Below are 10,802 nucleotides of genomic sequence, written 5' to 3'. Positions count from 1 at the left end.
ATGCTAAGGGAATTAATAATCCTGTTGCTGATGCGTTATCACAAGTAGAGCTAAATCAGGTGGAGACAAACCCTCCCATTATCGATCTGCAAGCAGTGGCTGTTGCACAGGGTAATTGTGAGTTTTTGACACATGACACTCCCACACATTCTCTTTCCTTACAGCATACTCCTCTACCTCATTCCTCTGACACTATAATATGTGATGTATCTACAGGACAACCCCGCCCTGCAGTACCTCCCTCATTTAGACAGCTCGTATTCAGTTCTCTTCACTCTCTCTCTCATTTAGGAATTCGGGCATCTCAGAAACTTATCTCTTCTCGTTTTGTGTGGCCCCAGATGCATAGAGATATTAAGTGTTGGACTCAAGCATGTTTGGCTTGTCAGTTGTCAAAAGTTCACAGACACTCTTTCAGCTTTTCGGGTACCTGATGTTCGTTTTGACAACATCCATATCGATATAGTGGGACCTCTTCCATCTCCTAACAATTATTCATATATGTTAACATGTATTGATAGGTTCACTCGTTGGCCTGAGGCTATTCCTATGGTGGATATCACAGCTGCAACTGTAGCTCAAGCTCTAGTATCTGGTTGGGTATCTTTATTTGGAGTACCATCAATAATTACTACAGATAGAAGGTCGCAATTTGAATCATCCCTCTGGTTTAATTTGATGAAGTTATTAGGAACGACTCGTATTCACACTACTTCTTACCATCCACAAGCAAGTGGCTTAATTGAGTGGTTCCATCGTCATTTAAAAGGGGCTTTGCGAGCTCAGTCTCTCTCCCACTCATGGTCCGAAGCGTTACCACTAATGCTTCTTGGTATCCGGACAGCAATCAAAGAGGATCTCCAATTCTCAAATGCTGAGTTGGTAAATGGAACCACACTCCGTGTCCCTGGAGAGCTTCTCTCGTCCTGTCCGTACTCCTGATCACTCTGATTACATCACCTGATTTTGCTCTTTTATGGCTCAGTTAAAAGCCACACCTCCTCGTACTCCTGGTAAACATCAAACCTTCATTCATCCCTCTCTCTACATCTACTCATGTTTTGGTTAGATGGGATTCAGTTAAACGACCATTACAATGTCCGTACAATGGTCCATGCATTGTACAGACAAGTATTTCACTATAGACCTTCAGGATAAACATGATAACATCAGTATCGATCGATTAAAACCAGCCGATTTTGAGTCTCCTAATTCCATGTTCTCATCATAACTCATCTACTTATTCTCCCACTGCTCTTTCTTTCTCAGACACTACACACTCGGATACCAACGTTACTCGTACAGGTCGGCATGTCAGGTTCCCCCAACGACTCAATCTATAGACTGGTATGTCAATTTATTATCATTATTATTATTATTATTATTATTAGTGTTGTTATTAATAATTATTACTATTCTTCTTATGACCATTATGGTTTGCAATCATTGAAAGAGAATATATATATATATATATATTATAATTATTATTATTACTATTATTATTACTATTATTATTGTTGCTGTTACCATTATCCTTATTGTTACACTTGCTTCTCTAATTTCCCCTCTTTATTATTCATAACTTTGCTATTATTTACTTATTATCCTTATTTTATACTTTTTCCTATTCTTGTTTCTCAATTTTGTCTTTGTCTTCTTTTCTTGTATTTCTTATTTTGTATCGCTCGCCTCCTCTCTGGGGGGGAGTAATGTAGTAAATGTCATGTGCTTATGCGTATGTGCATCAGAGACACATGTTCATGAATTTTGATTCTCCTTTACTCTTCTCTATCTCTCTATTCCCTATCCCTCTCAATCTTATGTGTGATAACATTTTCATTATAAAATATATTCGTTGAGATCTTCACTCTTAACATCTCTATATTTACAGCCTTGTTAATTCCTCAATACAACCTCCAAATTCCAGTGTTAGAGTGAAGTGTCTTTCACAGCAAAGCCAAAGCAGCAATCTCAACTGCGACTAGAAATGCTCACGAGGCAACAGGCCTGTCAGTATATTTTTGTGTAAAATTGGAAAGCAACTAAATGTTGACTTTGTGCACGCCTGTAAACTCTCATTACTACCCTTATTTATGCCATTGATAATTTTGAAACAAACAGCAGACCATACATTCCTACCTTTGTTAATTGGCTCAGATGCTAATGCCTCAATACTCCTTGAACTACCTAACACTAGTCACATATGCAACAGTATGAAATAGGCAGTGCACTATGATTAACACTAAATCTATACCAATTAGATCCACTGACATGCTCTGTATCTCCTTTGTATCTCTGTATTTTTGTTTATCTTAGCTATGAAGCAGTTCCTTCTTTTCATACCATTCTTTATGACTCTTAAGTGTGAGTCCTGTGCATAGATCATCGCACGAAATGTGAAAGATGCAATTGTAAATAAATAAGCTAGAGAATGCAAACATGAACAGCATATATGCAAGCAGTGTCACTGATGGCCTTTATAATAGCCCCTTTCTTCAGTACACGTTCATAATACCTTTATCTCCAGATGGCGACATACCACTAAATTGTTTCCTCTGGTATGGTAACAGACAACAATGCATCAATACAGTAACAGTCTACTTGAATAGAGGGTACATAAGGTTGCCTCATGAGTAGTTTTTTCAGAGAAACCTTTAGTTAGCTGAAAACTTCATTAAGTTTTAGACTTTATGAACAAAAACTCTTATCGAGAAAGTCATGTCACATAGAACGAAGAGCTACCTAAAGCTCTTGCTTTGCTAGGACAAATGGACTCCATTTTTAACCAGTAGTTTAACCACAAGACAGTATTAAAGAGGCCGTAGCCTATATGCAGATATGATGTTTGTTTTTCACGAAGGCAGCTGTTTTTGACTTTCAAACACTTACAATTCTTTCATCTTATGTTGTACAGCCTTATGAAGGGCTTAAATGAGCTCTTCTTCACTGAGTGATTTTCTGGTACCTTTTAAGTGGACTGTAATGTAGGGAGAGAATTTCTGGAGAATAGGCTCAAATTCAAGTTTTTGCAAAATTCTGCCGAAGTTCCTTCCTTCTTTCATCTTCTGTCACCCATATAAACTTCTAAGTCAGAGAAGTGCCCAAGTTGGCTTTGACATCACTTTTCTGGGCTTGGGTCAAGGACCACCAAATGGCAGACGAAATCTACAAGCACCAAGTGGGTATGTGGCTGGACACTATTTTAATTCATGCGCATGTGATCAGAATAAATATATTTAATCTATCCACACAATCATAACAAAATGTAATTAATTACACTTAAAAGAAATTAGAAACAAGTAAATAAAAAACATTTAAAAATGGGAAAATAGTAGGATTAATTGAGAAAAAACGAGGGTACTTGCAAACTGTGGTAGCATGGAATTCTACACCACTGCATGGAAAATAAAGACTTCATAGTGCTAGACTATCATAGTGCTATCATTTTTGCAGACTTGATGGTGCTTTTGCATGGGGATGCAGTGGTGTAGGGTTTTTACCACACCAGTTTGTAAGTACCCTCTTGCTTCATTACTTTTTTCTTAATTCCTTCCCACAAATTTCCCACATTAATTTCCTTCTTTACTTGTTAATTCTATTTATACAGTTGTGATGCAGAATGCCACCATGATATCTAAGAATTTCCCTGCGTAAACATTTCTGCTCGAGAGTAATTCATTTAAAACACCAGCAACGGTCTTAAAGCAACTCTAACGAGCACGTTTTTTCCCCTTTCTTGGTTACATTTTGGGCAACAATATTAGATCTGCAGGACTACTGAAGTAGAAACTACAAACGAAATCAAAGTATTATGGTTTAGTGTTTCAGGCCTTCCTTTGGCTCTTTGCCAGGTGGGCATAGTCTTGACAGTTCAAGTAAGCTCTTTTCTATCCTTGTTCCTCAACTTGTGAAAAATGGAAAGCTGCAACTATATGCAAAACACTGTACAGACATGCTATACTATGTATTGCCACAAATATATGCAAATTTGTTTATTCATGTGTGTAACAAGAGTTATGCAGAAAATAATTCTTTACCATATTTTCACTAAAACTTAACATCTACTATGAAGCTTAGCAATAAGACAGGGTTTTTAAGTGTTGATTTCTCAGTTCAAAATAAACTTATTGTGTATGCCTGTACTGTTCTTTTGCATATGGGATGATTTAACTATTTCTTACCCCAACTGTGAAAGGATTATTAGGGAGTGGAGGGTTAATGGGCCCTAGTGTGTGTTATAAGGCATAAAAACGGAATGAATACCATGTTTTATGGCGACTATACGGGACAGGTCTGCTTTATGCTACTATTTTTGCAGTCAGAACTAAAAAGCAAGCTTTCATCAGTATCACTATTATGTGATGTTAAATTACTCTGATCAATTAGCAGTGTTACTAAGTAGGATTCACGACCCAACAATATGACATCTACAACTTTTGTAGCCTTGTTATACCTGAAAAACGAGCTCCTTCGCCAGTTTCTGAAGAAATGGTGCTGAAGAATGTTAAACAAAACATGAAAGCAGAAAAATGGTTATATTGCCTTAAATGGAGTGAAGAAGTGAGAGTCAACAATTAAAATCCTCTGCTTCTATTGTTATGGAAGGTGAATAGCAATGTATCGTTTACCAGTGAGTGTTCTCTAGCTCTGGCTAATTATGTGAGTAGCTATGTGACACAGGCAAAAAGGGGTTGCATGCAGGATCTGTGGCAAGACATATTCAATGATAAGAGGCAACTACAGCAAATTCCGCATAAGGTGTCTCATCAGCCAACTGATTGGACAATACAAAACATGTGATATATTACTTGGTGAGCCACTTTGAAGAGAAGTATTATGGATTGATGTAAAAATGTCACATAAAGAAAATAAATATTAACAAAGAAACTCAGTGGAATTGAAGAAATAGCAGCAAACGATCCATCAACTGAAGACTTTTATGGGAAGGGTCTTGTCACTCACTTTCATCAATAGCCCAAGAATATAAATAATAATCACCACATTGTCCGCCACAAAAGGTGTCAAAGCAAGCGATAAATGTAGAGAAACTAAAAGGCATACAAGATGCCTGAGCAGCCAATAGAGAAAATGAATATGATGTGGACGATGATGAGATATGGACCGGGGTCTAGTCTGACTCTAGAAGAGATGGAATCAATGTTATATGTAGACCAGAAACACATCCTTGATCACATAAAAGCTCATCTCCTGAGGCAAATTGAATATGAATGTTGATCAAAACAAGGAATAGCAATCAAAAAGTGTGAAGCCATTGCACATGTTCATCAGTGGTGTAGTTAGCACCGGTAAATCTTTCCTCATTGGGGCAATTATAGCACAAGTAAAAAGCCTCTGGTCAACACTGACAAAACAGACATGTGCAGCCTGTGCTCCAACAGGTTTAGCAGCTTACAATGAGGAAGGCGTAACGGCACATAGACTGTTTCAGCTGCCAATAGAACATGAAGGACAGTGTGCTTCATACTGGTCAATACCAAAGGCTAGTCATAAAGAAATGAAAATCGATCTTCAGCATCTGAAAATGGTGATAATTGATGAAGTGTCCATGGTTTCTAGCCTTACATACAAATGAAAATTACTGACTTATTCGAATGAGACGAATGATTTGTTGCAGAAGAATGTCATCTTTGTCGGTGACATCCTTCAATTGCCACCAGTCTGTAGCAATCCAGTATTCAAAGTGACAGCATCAACACTGAATTACAGACTTGGCAATACAGTCACCTACAATAAATTGACTATTAATGAAAGACAAAAACTGACCAGAAATGTTTGAAAATGTTTGAAAAAGTGAGATGTGGCTTTCGAGAGGATCAGATTCTCACAATACTTTTAGAAAGAGAATTTTCGATGCCCATTGAGATAAAGTTTGAAGTATTACAACAAAAGTACGAAAAAAAGTACAATAAAAATAATGATGGTTTTGCAAAGTTGGGCTTTAGCTTTTGAGACATACTTTGGCTGATCTACTAAAGACAAAAATATTTAACTTCAAGGATGAGGACAGGTGTGTGATTAACGTGTGAGGAAGATGTTGATGTCGACTGGATTAAAACAGCTGGACTGTTCCACTTAAAATGGCCGGCCAGCATATGCAAGATTTAAGTGATACAGCAGCTCCCTACCTCTAATCCACTCAATCATGTTTAGGTAGTAGCAGATCTAATTGATTAAATCAATAACTATGTACAGAGAATCTATTGTGTAATTACATCAGTAGCAGATGCTGATAATAAAAACAGTGGCAATAAAACTTCATGTAATATAACATAACGAAGGACGATAAAAATAATGATAAAAAATATTAATGAGAAAGCATAATATTTATGGCCATAGCTTTAAATAGTTAATGAAATGAGACAGTGTGGTATTTACCATAGCTTATAATAAATTATTAATGAGACAGTGTCATAATGGCCATAGAATATTAATGAGTGTCATATTGGCCATAGCTAAAAATGAATTTTTAATGTGACGGCGTCATTTTGGCCATAGCATAGAATGACTTATTTAAAGAGCAGTGTCATAATGGCCATAGCTTAGATTATGGCCATAGAATATTAATGAGACAGTGTCATATTGGCCATAGCTGAAAATGAATAATATATGCAACACTGATATTGGACATAATAATTAATGATACTCATGAATAATGAACTTGACTCTGTCACTTTGGCCCATTTAAAGATTACATAAATTATAATGGTTGAGACACTGTCGAAGATTCAATTTAATGACACTGTTTCTTCACACTGCTATAGATATGGCAATCTTTGTCACCTTTGATACCAGCTTGACCTCATCGTGGACAACAGTTATAAAACATTGTCCTTACTGGCTAACAAAGCAGGCTTCATGTGGACTTTGCTACTTGCACAGTTGTAAATATATATTGTTATAAAAAATAAACACAAAGAAGCTATTACAAGTATTAAAAAAAAGATTGAGCAGTGTTCAGTGCATCAATAAGTCAAACCTGTAATGGAAACTAGGACAAGTAGGACTCCGAACGACTAATAGTATGGTCCTGAACCCTTTAGTTTTTACATTAAGGGTACAAAACAAACCTCTCCAACATAACAGTAAATTGATCATTACAGAAAACAAAATCATATTTTCAAATGAAACGAAGTGGGTTACCTCCATGTAGTGATGCCGTATTGAATAGTTGTCATCATTTGTTTCACACTTTTAAGAAAAAGGTACAAAATGAAATGCAGTTCAAACCACTCATTCAAGAGATAAAAATCTATAGAAGTAATGATGAATGCACCAAAATAGTTGTCAAGGGATAGAAGCAAGTATCCTCTGCTTTAGTTCATATCAATCATAAAAAGCAATGACACTACTGACTAATGACAGCTTTAACAGGTCACAAACAAGACTCTTTTTGCCAAAAGTTGGCGGCCGTTGCTAAAGCAAGGGTTAACCCGCATGCTTTGCCTAACGCTGTACAAAGTAAAAGTAGAAACATGGAAGTTTCCAATCCCTTTCATTTGCCGTATTAACTATGGTCATATACATTTTCTTACATAATAACATTAAAAGTAGAATATAAAGTAAAATTTGGGTCATGAGAGTAGGATTTTCCTTTGTAATTTCGTTCAAATGGGTAAAGACAATCGTTTGAAATGATCTGTCCTTCAGAATAATCTGTCATTTGGAATAATCGGTCAGCTGGAATCCTACTTCTTTTTTTCCATGACTTTTTTGACAAATTGATACACTGAAAATTACTCAATCTTTCATTTAAATTTTTCTCACCATATCAAGGCATATACTTTCATTCACAAGTTGTGTCACTAATGAGCCATAGTCACTATTCAAATCTTCATTAGCATCAGTCATACTTAATATACCACTTTTATTCTACATGTAGTCTTCCTATTGCGTTGCGCTTTTTTTACCAGATGATTTAAGTGTTTTGTTACCACATGTGTGACAAGACTTATGTTGCTCAACCCATAAGTCTGGTATTTTACGGAAATTATATGTCTAGTGTAGCATTGAAGAAGTGATGGCTGAGGAGAAGTCTAGATCTTATAATATCAATATGACTCTTTCTGAAAGTGAAGACGAGTCTTTAAAAGAAGAATGTGAAGTAGAATGTGCAAGGTTTGAGTATATTTATAATTTTAAGGTGATCAGTAATCACACTTTTTGAGATAAAACAATGATTACTTCACACACAGGCCAGAGTGAAGTGAGTGTTGCATGCAATACTATGTTGAATGATTGTGATAGCAGCAAAGAGGATAAAGAAGATATGGCATGGTGTGATTTTTGTTTGTAACATAGATGAATAAACACTTTGACAGAATTACAGTAAGTACTAGCCTGACTAATGATGCACTTTTGCTTAAATAGATGTCGGTTCCAGGTAAATATCAGCCTCTGTCCTAAATATTGTTGTAATTCCCCTTTTATAATAATAATAACCGGTAATTAACCACTGTTACTTAGTTAAGCTAGTTATGAGTATACTTGTAACTCTACTATTTTTTTCATTATTGTTATTATTGACGTATTCTACTTTAAACATATTTTATTTCACAATGGAGGTAAATGTCTTCATTTTTTATGACAGCAGAAAAGATAGATTTTCCATATGAGAAATTGGAAACGTGCTTATTTGTGAAAATATATCTATGGAAAAAGTCTGCTGTATGCTACCTTACAATGTCTGTTCTAATGTGTCATTACTTGTGAATATTGACACACTTGACAATCCGAATGATCTAAAAGTTGATGATGTTGCTGTGTGGGAAAGAAAAGAATGTCTTGTTTCTTATGTAAGCATTTAGAAGAGATTGGGAAAAATCAGATTTACCACAGGTCAAAGTTAGGGAGTACTTCTAATCACTTAAAAATTACAATAATGTATTACAGACATACCGATTGTCCTGATTTTAATGAAATAATTGTCACAGTTCATGGTCAGCAACTGCTAAATTGTTTTCATAATTGTGACCCGATATGAGAAAACCAGGCTATCTGCGGGAATTATCAATTAGAGATATGGCTTCCCAAAGTTGTGACAGTGGTACCTTATCAAAACTCAGATTTTATCAAAAATGTATTGTATCAAGATTTTTCTTTCATTTGATACCAAGTTTGCCCGTAAATAAGTTAAAAGAGGTATTTTACAGACCTTTCTTTTTGTTGTGCACCATGTAAATAATGCAGGGTATTATGATAGAAATGGCTGAAACTCAATTGCATCCGTTTACACTTCTTTTTGCATTAATAATCATAACTCAGCACTAGATGTGTTAAATGACATGGGACAAAGACCAAAACTAAGGAAAAACTGTGCTTAATTAAGAAAAGCAAAAATCTCAATTTTCAATTTCGGAGCAGATAGCCTGGTTTTCTCATATCGGGTCACAATTTACTATTAAGCTATTGAAAATGAGATGTTTTGTGTATCAACCAGCCCTGGTATGAACAATTATAGCAATTAATAGCATTAACATGTCAATGCAGTACATGTATAATACTTACAATTATTACCTTAAAAATTAAGGTACATGATTATACAGTGTATCTCTTTAATTTGGCTGAGTTTTATTTTCGCAATTGGTGGTTTGCAAGCCAAATTGACAAAATCAAAACTGCAAATAATTAATGGAAGCTTAGCAAAGCACGTTTACACAAACAGTCGCCAAATTGAAAACCGCCAATTACAATTTTACAGCAAAATTGCAAAAACAGAAGCGACAGAAAAATAAAGTGCTATACGGTACATATGTTTTTTTTTGTTTGCCTTTGTATGTCACAATGGATGACTGCAACCTCTTGCCTTCATTAAGTACAGGTTGGATTGTGCAGAGCATTCCATAGAAATTACAACTCTGTAAAAAATAAAGGCCCTTTCAAGCATACAAAGTCAAGTACAATTGCTATGCTAAAGAATTATGAAGTGATTGGCCAATTAAAGTTTTGCAAGAAGTTGATTATAATGAAAAGAGGCGTAATTAGTGCATTGTCTTCATTTGATGTGCCATACAATCATCAGTAACTATTCAAAGTCAAATATTTCACCAAATGCAAAAATAAGAAAGAGCATTGTGGTAAATCCCTACCCTTAAAGGATCTCTTAGCAGAAGCCAAGCAGATGTGTAAGGACAACGGTGGAGGCGATCAGAAGTTCATCCATTCTATAGAAGCTCCACCAGAGCCCATGTGCGTGTGATATAGTGATCAGTAATTGTTAGATCTTCAGTGGTTTTGGACAAAGGAAGATTTTAGTACTATTATTGTTGATCTAACATTCATTTTGGGATCTTTTTATGTAACCCCAATCTCATACCAGAATTTACTTAGGCAAGCAAAATGTCAATTTGACACTGTCATACTTCAGACCATGTCATTATTTTGCTTCAACTTTGACAAGGTTAACTCTGATGCATGCACGCAAGTATACCGGCGCACCTACAAAAATTGGTAACTCTTTTCGAGACAAGAAGGGACAGGACAGCTCCGTAGGTTACTCAGTATTATACAGGATGAGATGTCCCGTCCCATGACCCGTTTCCCAGAACATATTCACTGAAAAATAATCCTCTTTTTAATATTAAAATTTTTTGGATGAATTGGCTGGATTTAAGACCTATAATGATGTTGACAGTACTTTTGTTACTGTGACATCATGTGTCATTGTGTGACTGAAATAAATCCAGACTTCAAAGGGTTACATAACTCAAAATTAAACATAAGTTAAAATTAATTTGCTGAAAAGTTTGAGACCTGACTCATTTTTGTCCTCATTTCATACATCT

This window comes from Amphimedon queenslandica, unplaced genomic scaffold, assembly GCF_000090795.2.
Source record: "Amphimedon queenslandica unplaced genomic scaffold, v1.1 AMPQUscaffold_13476, whole genome shotgun sequence".
Taxonomy (NCBI): Eukaryota; Metazoa; Porifera; class Demospongiae; order Haplosclerida; family Niphatidae; genus Amphimedon; species Amphimedon queenslandica.
Note: the sequence above shows the minus strand (reverse complement) of the source record.